The sequence below is a fragment of the Cupressus sempervirens genome, chromosome 10 (genome assembly GCF_028749045.1).
Source record: "Cupressus sempervirens isolate cs-2001-9-10 chromosome 10, ASM2874904v1, whole genome shotgun sequence".
NCBI lineage: Eukaryota > Viridiplantae > Streptophyta > Pinopsida > Cupressales > Cupressaceae > Cupressus > Cupressus sempervirens.
In genome coordinates this window covers 188,863,001-188,880,345 of record NC_143127.1, presented here as the reverse complement: position 1 = coordinate 188,880,345, position 17,345 = coordinate 188,863,001, and positions in this window count along the sequence as shown.

Sequence of the window (17,345 nt, the reverse complement as noted above, 5' to 3'; positions counted from 1 at the left end):
CTTTTGATCATTGGATTCTACTAGGTAGGTGAGTGTAGGGTGCTAGGGACAATAAAATTATATCAAAATTTCAACAATCCTCATAATAGCAATATCTAATCTATTGCTCCACTTTGCTAATCTATGCAGCTAGGCCTTCTCTAGTCGTGATACAAGGAATTATTTTCAATGTTTTGTCTATCTCTTGTGGGCTATATTCATCCACTAGAGTTTGTTGTTGATGTTTCTTGTGATTAAAATATAAAAGAAATAGAAAAAGAGGATTATAAGGTACTTGGTTCCCTTTCTTAATAGAGTCAAGCACTTGGTATGTATATAGATACACAAGTTAATATTTTTCTATTTTTGTACCTTCTAGTTTTATGGCCACATTTAAATTGATCAATCCATGATTCAGATTCTCTCTTCATTTTCAAGTGGCTTGCCCTCACCTCATCTTGCTATTGGTGTAACAACTATATCTTGCACAAGATCCCTCTCCGCCACTAGTACACATTATTGATGTAAGAGAAAAATCTATATAGTATAATAACGCAACTCATTGGTTAGAGTGACTTAAGCTCTTTGACCTTTCATCCAAGTAGGCTTGGCTTATCAACATGGTATATAGTGAGTGCAAATCCAATATGATACCTAGTTGTATCTGGCTCCATCATTTGGGATGCTATTGGCATAGAGTCTATATTGTCATGAGATCCCTCTCAAGTAATAGTATGTGTTTTTTGTGTGATGGCAGAGTCTACATGGTATTAGAGCACATGTCATCAGTTTGAGTACCTCAACCCATATGCTTGGCTCTTTTATATGGTATGTATATCCCCAATGGGATCCCTCACTACCACTAGTACATAATTTTGGCTAGAAACAATGTATAGATTGAAAGATTCACAAGAATCTAAACTTGGCCCTAATAATTTCTTACCATGAATTGGTCATCTAAACTCGTACATACAAAATGTTAAGAATCTTAGAGTAGCATTGAATCAAGCTCGTGGAGAACTCATAAAGCATGAAAGTAATCTTTTACAAGAATAGTTATATGCTACCAAGGTCAACATCAAATTCACAAGTAGATTGAATAGAATATAATGTAGGATTTAATCAAGTCCTTGAAAATAAATAGATTATAAGGAGATTTTCCTTGTTTATGCAAACTTAGTCTTAACACCTTCACAATGTTTTGCAACCACTAAAAAAATTTAGACACTAAAAAATTGTATTCCAATTGTACTCTATGATTCTTGTGGCTTCTATGTAGAATTTAAAATAGGAGAAGTGCCAAAGAGAGCAAATAAAGAACAAATACTTCAACACAAGAAAATAATCTTTTATCCGTATCTTTCAATATATATTGCCTCTGTACGAAAGCTATGACAATCAATATAAACTGTCACACTTTCTATCGTGCAGAAAATAATATTAATTACATATCCTTTTAATAAGTATACAACCTACGAAGACAGTAAATTAAGGCAATCAACCTAGAAAACTATACGCATGCACACCATGTTCTTTATTTTAGATAACTAAAGCTGAAATTTGGAGGTTAAAACATGCTTATTCCTCATTCTTTCCTGAAAAACAACGGACTGTAGATTATTAAACTCACCCAACTCTATGCATGAAATTATAAAAACAAATCAACCGCCATTAATTTTGGGAGTGACGGATTGCACGGTGTTCTTCATATTGTCAAGTGTAACTTCAATCTTCATTCTCATCTTTACCTGCAGAAGCTTTAATTTACTTCGACGCTCGAACGACCCCTCGAAAAACCCAATATTTTAGATCAGACATTATAATCTATCATCAATGCACAATGTTATTAAAATATATATTGTGAAAATCTAATAATTTATTCATTAATTTGTTAGATCTAAATTATAAGAAGAAAATAGCAAATCTGTCTACTAGTAATGCCTCATATTCTACCTCGGATATGTCTAAAATAATAAACAATGAAAGATAAGTAAAAAGATTATTAACACCACGCGATGACAAATCATGACACTAAGCTGTTGCGGTTTGAACTATCCTCTTTGACAGTTTTCTTATACTATTTCTAATTAGGATGGCAGGAATATCCCTTGAAGAGATGTAGATTCTGAGAAAATGGACAGCTCAGCTTCTAATAAATGGAAGCGGAGCAGAGTTGCTGGTTAGAATTCTTAGTTCTGGAAATGTAACAATTTCTTAAATAGATGCAAAGGCTTTATAATAATTCTGTGAAAATATTCTAGAAATAATATCCTACAAGATAAAACGTGAAGAGGTGAAGAAAATGGGGGAACCAAGGGGGAAGAGCAATGTGAATTGGGAGTGACAGGGGATAGGATAGAAATTGGTACAATGAATTACGTTTTTATAAAGATCCCAAAATTCGAAACAAACGGTTGCTACTACTTATATAGAAACAAGAAATGAATGTAGTAAGGAATACAATTAATCATAAAATTTAGATAAATTTCATTTCTTCTTTCCACTTTTTTTCTGTTTTACAAAGCAATGAGATAGCATTGAAAATATTGGAAAAGTGTGAGAGAGAATGTAGTGCAGTGTACCTGGTGAAGGAAGAGATCTGATCATAGGCAACTTTACTTCTAGCACTTGAACTTCTTCCAGCAAATTTTCTTCACCAAAACAAACTCTTTCCTTACAAATATGTAATCAAGCACTCTTAACAGTAGTTATGCTTGATCTACTTTACACAATCACATGCAGCACTTTATTCGATGCCCGTAATTGTGCTTCTTCCCATTCGGAGGACACTTTCAGCTGTTAAGTAGACATCTAATGTTTTCAATTTGATGGGCATTATACCTCTTGCATCATTTATGATATTTTCATTGTTCGGTAAGGATAAATAGTTTTGATATTATCATACAGGTCTCTATCATCTTTAACGGTTAAGCTCCTTCTGAACATTCTTGTCAGGAGTCAATCAATGACTAGCGTAGGGCATTCCTTGCCTGGAACCTAAGGCTCCGTTTGGTTGCTGGCATAGGAATAGAAAATTAGAATAGAAAAATGGAATGGGAATGGAAATGAGGAATGGGAATAGAAATAGGCAATTCCAATCATGTTTGGTTCACTTGGAATTCGACTGGGAATATGTTAATCTATTGTTTGGTTGTACAAAAATAGAATAGGAATAAGATTAAGTTTTGTATTTTTAAAAACATTTTTCCTAAAAAAAAATTTAATTTATTATTTTTTTAGTTAATTCATTTTCATTTTCATTTTTTAAAACAAATAGATATAATTTTTAAAAATGTTATTAAAATTTTTTTTTAAAAAAAAATTAACCAAAAAAATTCAAAAAGTAAAAGTAAAAAAAAAAATTCAAAAAATAAAAAATTTTAAAAAATTAAAATAAAAAATATTTTTTAATGGAAAATCGGAATGGGAATGGAAATGGCCTATTCCAATAACAAATATTTTTTGGCATAGACATATGCTCATTTTAGAGGCAAAATTGGAATATGTCTTCCTATTCCCAATTCCGATTGAGCTTACCAAACAGCGAATATAAAACATATTCTAATTTCATTTTCCTATTCCACTCATATTCCAGCAACCAAACGGGACCTAAAGTTATTGCAGCTAAATGTGTATTCACTTTACTTTTTGAAAGTAATATTTCTTTATGTGTAATCTAAGTTTAGCGAATCAAACATCTTTAGTAAAGAATTATAAATCATTGATGCTACTTTTGCTTAGAGTTGGTATATTTCCACTTGTTTCATTTTTATCTTTTTATTTTCATTTTCTAAAATAGTTTTAAAATATTTTTAAAAATTAATTATTTTTAATTTGTTAAAATGAATAAGCTTATATCTTTTTGCTATAACCTAAAAATTTCTTAGTCTCAATTTTAAAAAAATTTATCTTATTTTATTAAAAAAAATATTATAAATATGTTTTCTTAATACTATACTTTATAAATTAAAGAAAATTTTATTCATTTTTTTAAATTAAAAGGTAGTTAAAAAAGGGACTGATCTAGAAAATAAAATGTTGCAGAACAACTACAAGTCAATTACAACACGTACTAACTTATGCCCCTTCTTAATTTAAAAAATCCACACATTAGAGTTTACCAAAATCCCACCATCTCTAATAAACTACAAGCACTCATAACCATAATTTATACACAACTAGTATTAATAGAGAGTCCCTAAAAGCACCATGAACAAAACCTATAAGGGTCAAGTGCTAAAGTAAAAAACATAACAAAAACCTAAAACTAAAACAAGTAGAAGAGTTAAGTCTCCTTGTTCTTCTCCTTCTACTCTAGCTTGTCCAATAGAAGCTATCACCAATCATCAATGAGGAACTTGTAGAGAGAGCCCATGGCATCTACCCCCTCCATAGCAGTAAAGCCTTCTTTCCCAGCATGTAGGAGATGAAGCATACATACCGCAGAGTGCATGACCTTGTTCTTAAACCTGACCACATCTTCAAATATTTGTTCAACAATACTTTTCCTCTCCTCTAGTTTCTTGAAACTCCTCTCAATGGATGCCAAATCTTCACTACATTTCTAATTTGCACCTTCAATTATCCCTTGGGGGTCATTATCCTAGATCTTCCCTTTGTCGTGCTAACAAGAAGGGGAGATGAGAGTCTCAGCCTTTTCACCAAGTTGTTTAGAATGTCAAGAGTATCACTCTTTAGGGTATCTAAAACATGAGATGGGATAGAGCTAAAGTGGCTCTCAATAGGGCTACTTTCTCCCCCCTTTGCATGAGTAGTTATCTCCTCTTCCTCATCCTCAGTGCATTTCTTCTTGAAAGCTTTATTTTACTTCCTTTTCTATGGGGGTTTTCTTTCACTACTACTAGAGGAATTGAAACTAGTAGGGCATTTATATTTGGCCTTAGGATCCATTTTCACATATTTTCTCTTATTCCTTATGGACCTCAATCTTCCCCCTTCTATTTCAACATTTGATTCCACAATTTGAATGTCCTTCTTCTTTTTTATTTTCTTAAGGATATGGTGTAGTAAGGTCTAAGGGATTTTAGTATCAACACTAGACATAACCTTAGCCAAAATTTGAGGGGTCAAGGTAGAAATAGATTTTATGAAGGACAACTTAAACATTAATTGATGCAAGGAGGACCCAAATGGTCAAGGCTAAAGGCACACCCATCTATTCAACCACCTTTCTAAGTAAAAATAAAAGAAGAAAATAACATAGAGGAAAGCACCAAGTAGAGAGCAAGTGCAACAGTGTTATTGAGTCATCCAATTATCAACATACATACCCAACTCTAAGGCCTTCTAGGTTATGTCCAATAGAAAGCTATAATTTTAAGATCCATAGTCCAACCCTAAATTTACTCTTTCAAGAACATCTAGTCTTTACTCTCTAAGTGATACTTATCCTAACATAAACACCGTTATTTATACTTGCCAAAATGGTTTACAGAATATTCCAGATCATTAGACAGTAGAAGGTTGACATTAAAATGGTCAGCACATCTCCCACACAAGATCCTTACATTAAATTCGTGATCTAAATTAAATACATGAGCTGGCTCAAACTAAGAACCAACCATAGACATAGTTGGTCAAAGAAGGAATCGAGCATTAATAGCATCAAGTTCACTCGGTGTATGAAGGAACACATGACTGACACTAGACAATTTGACTGGTACTTGACAACCACTAGAATTCAATATTAGTTGACATAATGCACAAAGCTGAGAAGGATAACAAGGTAGCCCAAGATGTTCCTGCATCAGACAACCAAGGTTGAAAGAAATGATTCTCCTGAATCATGTAAGTGTCACAACTTGAGACGAGTCCAACTCAGATTGACAAATCCATGTAGTATCTTCAACTAGTCTCTTCTTCCACTTAACCAAATATTAATAGCAATATATTCCTCATATTTTTTTACCGACTCTTAGATCCAATATTTGTTCAACCTCTTTAGTATATTTCTTGGGATAATCACTTGGTATAAAAACTTCATTATCTAACTATGATACTTATGTAAATCAAAAATATTGAATATATATGAGATATATTCATGTCATCAAGTAACTCAACTTCATAATCTTTACCACTATCAAACTTCCTCAAGATCTTACAAGGTCCAAACTTCATCCTTTTCAGCTTACATGGTTTAGAAACACTCTAGAGACTTTCTTAGATTCTAGTTCAATTTTTTGGTTTGTAGGTGGTTATAGCCAACCACTGAGGTAATAATGACTAATCATCAATTCCCAAGGTTTATTTGTTTTGTTTTGAGTTAAGGATGCTTAGAGTTAGGTGGATTGTGTATTCAATTAGGCTCTAGAGTAAGCATCCTAGGAAAGTCAACAAAGGGGTCAAAGTTTGACCAAAAAGCCAAAATGGAGTAACACTTAAGTTTTTGATAATTTTAAGTGTTTTGGGATCCAAGGAGTTGTTTTTGGATTGAGATATGCAAGTTAGGAGAGGGAATTTTTGAATGAGAAAAAGTTGCAAAAGTTGCTCATAACAACTTTGTAACTTTGCAAAGTTGTCATTATAACTTTTCCTAAAAACTAGGAAATCACCTTAATGGTATTCTAATCCTAACCTAAGGTTCTAGACTATTGGTATCTTTAAAAACTATTGTCTATTAGTGTCAATCACTTAGTTATTAACAAGACAGAGTCAGGTAGTCCTCACTATGACTGAGCTACTCTACATAGGCCTAGTCATGTACATAAGATATTATACACTAAGAAAATTCTATATAAGATGAGTATAGTATGGCCATAGAGAAATTTTCTATATGGATCAAACTCATTCAATGATTGAATATGTTATTATCAACCAAGTGAAATTATGAGTGTATAAGTACTTAGTGATATAATAAAGGTCAAGCAATAGTTAATGCCAAACATTAAGAAGTTAATAAAGGTCAAGCAACAATAATGTCGAGCACTAGTAACAACAGAGGCTGAGAAACACAGAATTTTCACAAGAGTCATATATGGGAAAGAGTTTATGAAAAATGACTTTAAGTAAGTGCCAAATCTTCTAACAAGGTAAAATCTAGTAGTTTCTTAAGTCTTTAAGAGGATAGATTCCTCACAGTGCCGATCATATGTTATGGTGAAACATTGTAATCTTAACTAGTTAACTTTATTATTGCAATAGCGAAGATTTGTGGGTGTCATCCCCACCCTATCTTTACCTTCACCTTGGAGGTTTCTAGGTAACAAATACTGTGTTATGTGTTACTACTTTCATGTATGTAATTGATTTGATTTATATGTTACAAAAAGTTTACATTTATTGTATTACATGCATAATTTGTTATTGGATGTGGATATATTTGTGAAAAGGTAAAAAAATTTATAGATCTTGATTCCCCCCAGCTCCACCTAAGTATCTAGTTTACTATCCCATAAATCAACAATTGGTATTAGAGCCACTACTACAAAAACAACAATATGTGACTAAAAAAACCACTAAAATTTGTATATATGTGACTAAAATTAGTCAAGTGACTAATACTAGTTAATATCTAGTCATTTACAATGCTACTAAATATACTACTAAGTGATCAAAGTCACTGATTTTGATCCGTGACTAAAATATACTACTAAATATTAGTAGTATATTTTAGTCATGGAATAAAATCATTGACTAAAATTGCTTAATACTATATTTAGTAGCATTATAAATGACTAGATATTAACTACTATTAGTCAATAGATTTTTAGTAGTGTTATAAATGATTGGATATTAACTACTATTAGTCACTTGATTAATTTTAGTCATTGATTTTGATTGCTGATTTAGTCACACATTTAATTATATAATTAGTAGTATATTTAATCACATTTTTAGTCATAAATTTGAAAGTTGATTTAGTCACATATTTGGTGTTATATGAAATGATCTATTTGGTCACATAATTAGTATATTTAGTAGCATATTTAGTAATATATTTAGTTATAATAGGGAATGATGAAATCGAACCACCATCCTCCTACTTTAAAAGTAGGTTCTCTTCCATTGAGTTAATACCCTTTCAAGAATAATCATACAACATGTACAACATTGTATCAAAATATCTAGTAGCATATTTAGTAGTATATTTAGTTATAATAGATTATGTATAGCATTAGGAGTTCTAGAGCTCGATAACTTGAAGTCATTTTCATTCCAATCTTTCATTATATCAAGTATTGTAAGGAGTACACTAGAATATGTGTATTTCTCATATCGTTTAGCTTGCAATATCTATGTAGTCAACTGCTTGCATTCAAGTACAAGAATTACTCTTCCACTTATGATTTTAAGTATTGCCTTAAATTTTGATGTAACATCACCAAGGTCATGCATCAAACATGCAGTTGTAGCTGCAAATTCTACATCCACACTTTGACCATGTAGTTACACAAAATAAATGCTTATTTTTTAAGGCAAGAATAGGTGAGAAAAATAGATTATAAAGTACTTTTCATTTCAAAATAAAATGGTGACTACTAAGCCGACATGACATTGCACACAGATAAGGCACAAAAGATTTAATTTAATTTTAGAAGTAATAGTAGCCAAAAGGAAGTAAGTGAAAATATATTAAGAACGCTAAAAAAATAATCACTTATTTAAGAAAATTCAAAATAGATGATGTTTCATCACTTAGGCCACTTCATAAAAGCCATAAGATAAGATAAGATAAATTTATTAATGTCCAACAAGAGACCAACAAGGGTCTAAGGGACGAAAAAATAGTACAAAGGGAAAATGCCAATAGAGGGAGTACAAAATGGTGTCCACACAAAGAACATGAAAGAAAAACAAACAAAAGCACCAAGAAAAAGGAATAACAACACCTATGAACTCCTCACAAGTGAGAAGTAGTCCAGAATGGAAAGATGGACATTAGGGAAATTAGGTACTCTAGAAGGTCACGTCTAAGGTCTATTAAAGGGACATTTTCAAGTGTGATCTATATAGGGTCTCGTAGATTTAGTGTGAACTAAGATAGTGCAAAGAGGCCACTTCAATCCTTGGGTAGGAACCGTTGGACTAAAGAAAGAGGTGATCAGCTATGTAGGGGTTGTTAGGAAAAAGGTGTCTCAACCTTGGATAATTCCTATTCTTATTATTTGTTTTGTAAAATGTATTTCTTTCAAATAATGCTGATGTGTCGGCATCTTGAATTGTGTATAAGGAGATCATCACTAAAACGGTTATGATGCATTCCTATGACACGTAAGAGCTATGTTAGGAAGATTTAATGATAGTTGAAGATGTGCAGCAACTGATAAATTTGAGCACTGTACACTGCCCCAATAGTGGGGTGAAACTTTTTTGGGGTTCTTGTTTTTTTGGAGAATGGTAAAACCCTAATACAGTTGCCTTTGGGAGTATCCCTAAAGTGAAGCACATGTTATAAGCATTTTTTAGGGTTGTGAAGAGGAGGGATGTGAGAAAGTGTATTGTTGGTACTGTGAGTTGCTACTAGAGTCTTCTATTGTCACTGTTGAACTTGCATTGCAAGTGTATTATAACCTTGTGTTGAAGATAATACATTGTGCAAGTTCTTGAGGGGTGGGGTTGTTTTACCAAAAGGTTTTTCCCCACTGACAAATTTTTGTGTTATGTGTTTCTTTCTCTATCTATTTTCTTTATGCTTGGTTGGCTGAAATATTGTTGTTTACATGATATTGAATCTATAAGTGTAAAAAGATTTTAGTAGGATTTGCACCATACTTCTCTTAAGAGATTAGTGTAGGAAGTTATTTCCCCACCTGAGTTTCCTTACAAGTGGTATCAAAGACTGATCAACTTTTGATCCTAGTTGTTGGGTAGGGTTTTTCGAGCTAATCTCAAGTTGAGTGGGAGTCTTGTGTAGAGCATCCTGAATCTTATGTGTAGATTGAGATGGCGAGTTCATCATATGGAAGAATGGAGGTGGAGAAATTTAATGGCACTAATTTCGAGTTGTGGAAACTCAAGATGGAAGACATGTTGGAAGATCATGACCTATGGGAAGTGACTTCAAGCACTACAAGACCAGCAACTATAGCCCAAGCAGATTGGGATATCAAAAACCGTAAAGCTAAGGGTCTCATAAGACTCTGTTTAACCGATGCAGTTCTTCTAAATGTTCTAGATGAGAAAACCACATATAGTTTGTGGGAAAGACTTGGGGTCGTGTATTAGGCAAAATCTCTAGTGAAAAAGTTGTTCTTGAGGAAGAAGTTGTACTCTCAATGAATGGAGGAAGGTGGATCCTTAACGGGTCATTTAAATGCATTTAATCTGCTGACTACACAGTTGACATTAGTTGGTGTCAAGTTACAGGAGGAGGATCATTGCTACACACTTTTGTGTTCTTTACCAGATTCATGGGACCATCTTGTGATGGCTCTCAGAAGCATGTTAGTCACCTTCAAAATGGATGATGTGGTGTCTTCACTACTATAAGAGGAGATGTGGAGAAAGGCTTTCATTTTGGAAAAAGAAGCCCTTGCTGTTCGTGGGAGATCCATGGAAAGAGGGAAGAAAAATGACAATAAGTCTAACAATAAGGGTAGATCCAAATCTCGTGGGAAGTCAAAGACTTCCAATAAGTCCAAGGAAAAATGTTGGAACTGTGATAAACTTGGGTACTTCCATAAAGACTGCAAAGAGCCGAAGAAGAAGAAGAAAGGTTCAGATTTAGCTTCAAAAAAATTTCAAGAAGATGGCAATGCATTCATCGCAGCTTTAGAAACCCATGCATTTGATGATGTATGGTTGCTTGACTTGGGTGCATCTTTTCACATGACCTCTCATCAAAACTGGTTGTCAAAATATGAAGAGTTTGATGGTGGAAAGGTGTACTTGGGTGATGATTCTCACCTAAAGATAGTTGGACACGGAAGGGTCACTATCAAATTTCCTGATGGACAAGTAAAGGGAATCAACAGAGTTATGCACATTCCAAGTTTGGCACGAAACCTATTATCTATAAGTATGCTGAATGATGTAGGTGTGCAAGTTTTTTTTTCAAAAGAAGGATGTAAGATGATGAGAGGATCGATAGTTCTTGGAAGGGGTACTAGGAGAGGTACCTTATTTCAGCTAGATGCATGTATTCCTCTATGTAATAGTTCTTCATCCTCACCATCTGAATGAGCAGTTAAGAATTCTATGGTTATTGGTTCCAATGGCAATGCAAACACTTTGGAAGGTAAGTTTCTTATAGAAAAGACAATGTTGTGGCATATGAGATTTGGTCACATTGGTGAAAAGGATCTCAGAACACTGAAAAATAAAAATCTCATTGAGGGGTTAAATGATTGCAATCTCGAGTTTGACTTCTTTGAACATTGTGTCTATGGTAAACAAAATCATGTTCAGTTTTACTCTAGTTCTCACAAATCTTTTGATATTTTGGATCTTATTCATTTTGATGTATTTGGTCCTATAAAAGTTCCTTCAATCTCCAAGTCTATATATTTTGTATCTGTCATAGATGATTACAGTAGAAGGACATGGATTCATTTCCTTAAAAGTAAGACACAAGTCTTTAGTCTATTCAAGGAATTTAAAGCCCTTGTAGAGAATCAAAATAGTAAGAAGATTAAGTGTGTGAGAACTGACCATGGTGGTGAGTTTTTCTTAGTAGAGTTTGAACAATTCTATAAAGAACAAGGTATCAAGAGGCATAAGACAACTCCTTATACCCCACAACAAAATGGAGTTGTAGAGAGAATGAACAGGACACTGATGGAGAAGGCTAGGAGTATGCTTAGTGGAGCTGGTTTAGAACAAAGGTTTTGGGCTGAAGCTGTGGCCACTGCTTGCTATCTGGTTAATAGATCTCCTACATCAGCCCTTGTTGGTAAGATGCCCATGGAGGTTTGTTCTTGTAAGAAGCCTTCAATTAGACATCCTCATGTTTTTGGTTGTAAAGCTTATGCACATGTTCCAAAGGAGAAAAGATCTAAGTTGGAAAACAAAGTTGTTAAATGTATTTTCATTGGATATAGTGCTAGTGTGAAAGGATACAAGCTTTGGGATCCTATGACTAGTAAGGTTTTGTATAATAGAAATGTTATTTTTAGAGAGCTAACATCTTCTCCTATTGTGCTACAACCAGATGAAAAAGAAAAGGAAAAAGATGTTGTTCAGTTGCCTCCTACCCCTAAGAAGACTGAATAAAGAGACCATGTTGGGTCTAATGATGAGGAGAGCTCTAGCAACTCTGATAGTTTAGAAGAAGAGGAAGAACAACCTCAACCGCAGCCCTTGAGGAGATCCATAAGAGAAAGAAAGAAACCAGAAAGGCTTGGTTATTCTATGTTAGATTCCAATTGTGCCTTTGCTTTGATTACTAACACTAATGAGCCTAGATCTATGAAAGAGGCTTTGGGCATGGATGATGCAGGTTCCTAGATTGACGCTATGGATAATGAGATGGCTTCATTAGAGAAAAAAAAAACTTGGGACCTTGTACCTTTTCCTAAAGGGAGAAAATTTGTTGGTTGTAAATGGGTGTTCAAGAAGAAATTCTATGTAGACAGCAGTGTTGAAAGGTACAAAGCTAGATTGGTAGCAAAGGGGTATTCACAGGTAGAGGGAATAGATTATGGTGAAATATTCTCTCCTATTGCAAAGTTGACATCCATTAGATTTCTGTTATCTCTTGATGCATCATATGATTTAGAGATAGAATAGATGGATGTGAAGACAACTTTCCTTTATGGTGATTTGGAGGAAGAGATTTATATGTTACAGCCTGAGCACTACATTGTTAAGGGTAAAAAATCCTTAGTTTGTAGATTAAAGAAATCTCTATATGGTTTGAAGCAATCTCCTTGCATGTGGTACCTTAAGTTTGATGCCTTTGTGTTTTCAATTAGATTTGTAAGATCTAAATCAGATCATTGTGTTTATTTTAGAGTTGAAAATGATCACCTTCTTATTGTTGATGATATGTTGTTGTTTGGGAAGGGTAAGGGTATGGTTTCTGATTTTAATTCTAACTTGTCAGCACATTTTGAGATGAAAGATCTTGGGGCAGCTAGGTACATCTTGGATATGGAAATCAATAGAGATAGGTCTAACATAAAACTTTGGTTGAGTCAGAGTAAGTATGTGAAGTCTATGTTGGATAGGTTCAACATGGAAAATTGTAGACCACTATGTGTTTCTATTTCTGTGGGAACAAAGTTATCTATAGATGATTTTCCAAAATCTCCTAGTGAGGTAGAGGACATGAGTAGAGTAACTTATGCTAGTGCACTTGGCATTCTTATGTATGCTATGGTCTTTACTAGACCAGACATTGCCCAAGTAGTGGGAGTCCTGAGTCAGTTTATGGCTAATCTTGGATAGGTACATTGGGATGTAGTTAAGCGAGTATTCAAATATTTGAGGGGTACATCAGATTACTCCTTATGTTATCATGGTAACTCTTTTGGATCTCCACATTTGGTTTGTATTAATGGGTTTGTGGATTCAGATTGGGCAGGTGATATTGACCGCAAGAGATTCACTAGTGCTTATGTGTTCACTATGTTTGGTGGTGCCATCAGTTGGATGAGCAACCAACAACTTGTGGTTTCTTTGTCCACTACAGAAGTTGAGTGCATGGCTTCTACTCATGCTTGTAAGGAAACCATTTGGCTTAAGAGATTGTGTTCTAATGTTGGTGTTGATGCAGAACAGATTACTATTTGGTGTGATAGTTAGAGCACTATTTGCCTTGCAAAGAATTCAACTTTCCATGCTAGAACGAAGCACATTGATGTGCAGTTTCACTTTATGAGAGATATGGTGGAAGATGAAAAGGTAAATTTGGAGAAGGTAGATACTGTGAAGAATGTTGCAGATGCATTAACGAAACCAGTGGGCACTAAGAATTTCAGATGGTGTTCGGAGTCTATGGGCCTTTTGGCCTATCACAATTAGTTCCTATTATGTTAATGTTGCTCTTACAAGGTGTTCAACAAGTGGGAGAATGTTAGGAATAAGGTATTTCAACCTTGGATAATTCCTACTCTGATTATTTGTTTTGTAAAATGTATTTCTTGCAAATAATGTTGATGTGTCAACATCTTGAATTTTGTATAAGGAGATCATCACTAAAATGGTTATGACGAATTCCTATGACATGTAAGAGCTATGTCAGGAAGATTCAATGATAGGTGAAGACATGTGGGAATTGATAAATTTGAGTACTGTACACTCTACCCCAATAGTGGGGTGAAATTTTTTTGGGGGTTTCTATTTTCTTGGAGAATGGTAAAACCCTAATACGGTTACCTTTGGGAGTAGCCCTAAAGTGAAGCGCATGTTATAAGAATTTTTTAGGGTTGTGAAGAGGAGAGATGTGAGAAAGTGTATTGTTGGTACTGTGAGTTGCTACTGGAGTCTTTTGTTGTCACTGTTGAAATTGCATTGCAAGTGTATTGTAACCTTGTGTTGAAAATAATACATTGTGTAGGTTCTGGAGGGCTGGGGTTGTTGTACTGAAAGGTATTTCCCCACCAGCAATCTTTGTGTTATGTGTTTCTTTCTCTATCTATTTTCTTTATGCCTGGTTGGCTGAAATATTGTTTTTTACATGATATTGAATATGTAAGTGTAAAAACATTTTAATAGGATTTGCACGAGACTTCTCTTAAGAGATTAGTGTAGGAAGTTGTTTTTGCACGTGAGTTTCCTTATAGGGGTCAATGTTGAGAAAGGTTAGAGTTGTATATTGTGCTCATGAAGCTGCATGGTCTCCTAAATAAAGAGAACAAGACAATGCTCATCAATATATCTAAAGAATGAGGGAATAGACTGACACTGTCTAAATAAACAGTAGAACCTCCCTTAGATCTCATAGTAAATGGGACAATGAAAGAATAAATGGAGACTCAGTCTCGACCTCCCTGAGGTGACAAAGCCAACAAATCTTATCGTCCCTACCAATCTAATGATCAGTCTAAATACATAGCTCATGAGAACCCACACTAAAATATCACAAGGAGATGCAAAGAGCTTGAGTTCAATGAAGAGTGAGGTACTAGGGATGTAAGATGAACCCATTCTAAATATCAAGAAAGTGCTCAACATAGAAAGTTTTGTACAGATGGAGCCCACCTAAGGGATTCCTCTAGGTTGTGATAACATATGGTTTGTAGATGTCAAGTCTAACATGCTCCTTAAAATCCCACTAAGGTGGAAGAATATGGGAAGGAGCATCTAGAGAAAATTGGAAGGGGAGAAGATGATCCAAAGTAATACCAATCGAGCCCAAGAGAGAAGAAACTTGGGTGTGCTAACAATGAGACCTATGACAAGAGTTTAAACCTGCAACTTCCATAGAGGAACAATAAGCCAAGTAGGAATATTTTCACAATCCTCAAAGGAATCAACGAGGCTCTGGAGCTGATGAAGAAGCCAAACTAAATCAAAGATGGTCCAATCTGCAAGAGTAAGCACCAAACTCAACTAGAATGATGTTTTGTGGTGTGAGCCAATGACATATGATAATGCACCAAAAGAAAAGAGTTTAGACCCTCTCAATAGAGGCCTAGATAGACTCCAAGAGGGAGGGGCCCCAAATAGTAGAGCCATAGAGGATAGTTGGCTTAATTATGGAGTCAATAAGAGACATCTTAGTCATCGTATCCTAGAAGTGGTGTCAAAAACACTATCACTCAAGAATAGGAAGGGATCCAAGCCCCTTGTTGACTCTAGGCTACATTGATGGTCTTAGGCTAAATTGGGGTCCAGAAAAATTAACCCCTAGGTAACTATATGAAGATGCAACCTTGATCTCAATAGCCTAGAAGTAAAAATGGAGATGGGATGCCCTCAAACAATTGAAGACCATAACTTGAGTCTTGCCTAGATTTACAACTAGCTCATGTGAGTCGCAAAAGGAGGCCAACAAATCAAGGAGCCTTTGAAGACCATCAAGAGAAAATGGTATGAGAATCACATCATCAAAAAATAGGAGAATAGAGATCAATACTTGATGTAAATAAAAACCATAGCCAAGGACCAAGAAAAGAGAAAAGCCTCAAGCTCATCAATATAGATGTTGAAGAGAGTGGGGGAGAGAGGACAACCCTATTTCACACTGATAGTACTCTAGATAGGATCAGAGAAGCCTTGCGGAGTCCTGAATCTTCCTTCAATGCACTTGTATAACTTCATAATAATTGTAATAAGAATCTTTGAGACCTTGATGTCCCTAAGATGTTGAAAGAGAGCTGCTCAATGAATAGAATCGAAAGCATTGTGAAAGTCAATAAAACAACAATAAACTTTCATTGAGCACTAGTGAGCTTCCTCAATAATGGCCTGTAAAATCTAAATGTGATCATTGGTGTAAAAATTTGAATAAAACCCAACCTGACCTCTAGCCTGACAGTGTCACTGATCAAGCTCACTGGATAGGATACCTTTTAACATAGATGCATAGAGTTTGGTGAAGGTATGTCCAACCATGATGGTCCTATAGTTTATGGGGTCAGAGGCTAGACTAAATTTATGAATTAGATAGATAATATGTTGTCTCCAAGAGTTGGGGAAATTGACACAAACCACTCTATTAAAGAGCACTATAAGAAATGGACCTAGAATAGAGATACCCAACTAGAAGAATTTAACCTAAAATCCTTCTTAAACTGGAGTTCTAGTACTATTCATAACTCTAACTGCCTCACTAATGTGTGAGAAGGAGAAAAAGTTACAACAAGTGGGGTGGAGGTTGAGATGAAGAAGGGGCTAGCCAAGAATATCATAGAGCATGGAGGTGTGGGAGGAAAGGGTGTGAAGATCCAGAGCAGAGGGAGGGGGTGGTGAGGAAACATGGTGCATCAAAAGAGCTTTGTGGATTGGAAGAACATCGCACAAAGAGACTTAAACTATAGTAAAGTGTGTAGACACCTAAAAACCTTTAGAAAATAAAGTATTTTTATTTTCTAAAAAATTCCTGATGACATCATCATTTATTAATTAATTATTTATTTATTTTATTTATTTATTTTTATGCCATTAAATCCCTTTATCTTAATTAAAAATATTTAATTAAGGAATCCCTCCCAAAAATGTTTAAATCTTATTTAAACATTATTTCCTTATTTATTAATTATTTAATTAATAAATTGACCAAAAAACCCAAAATAAATAAAAAATTTATTTTTTGCCCAAATCTTGGCCAATTTCCTTAAGATCACTAACCTCTTCCAAAATCTTCTAATCCTTCTTTAATTTTGATTAAAGGCTAATCCCATCATTTCCTACCCCTAATCCCAACTCAAAATATTTAATTAAGATTAAATATTAATCCTCATGTTTATTAAAAAAGTTTTAATAAATATCTCCTCAACCCAAACCCTTGAAATAAATAAAAC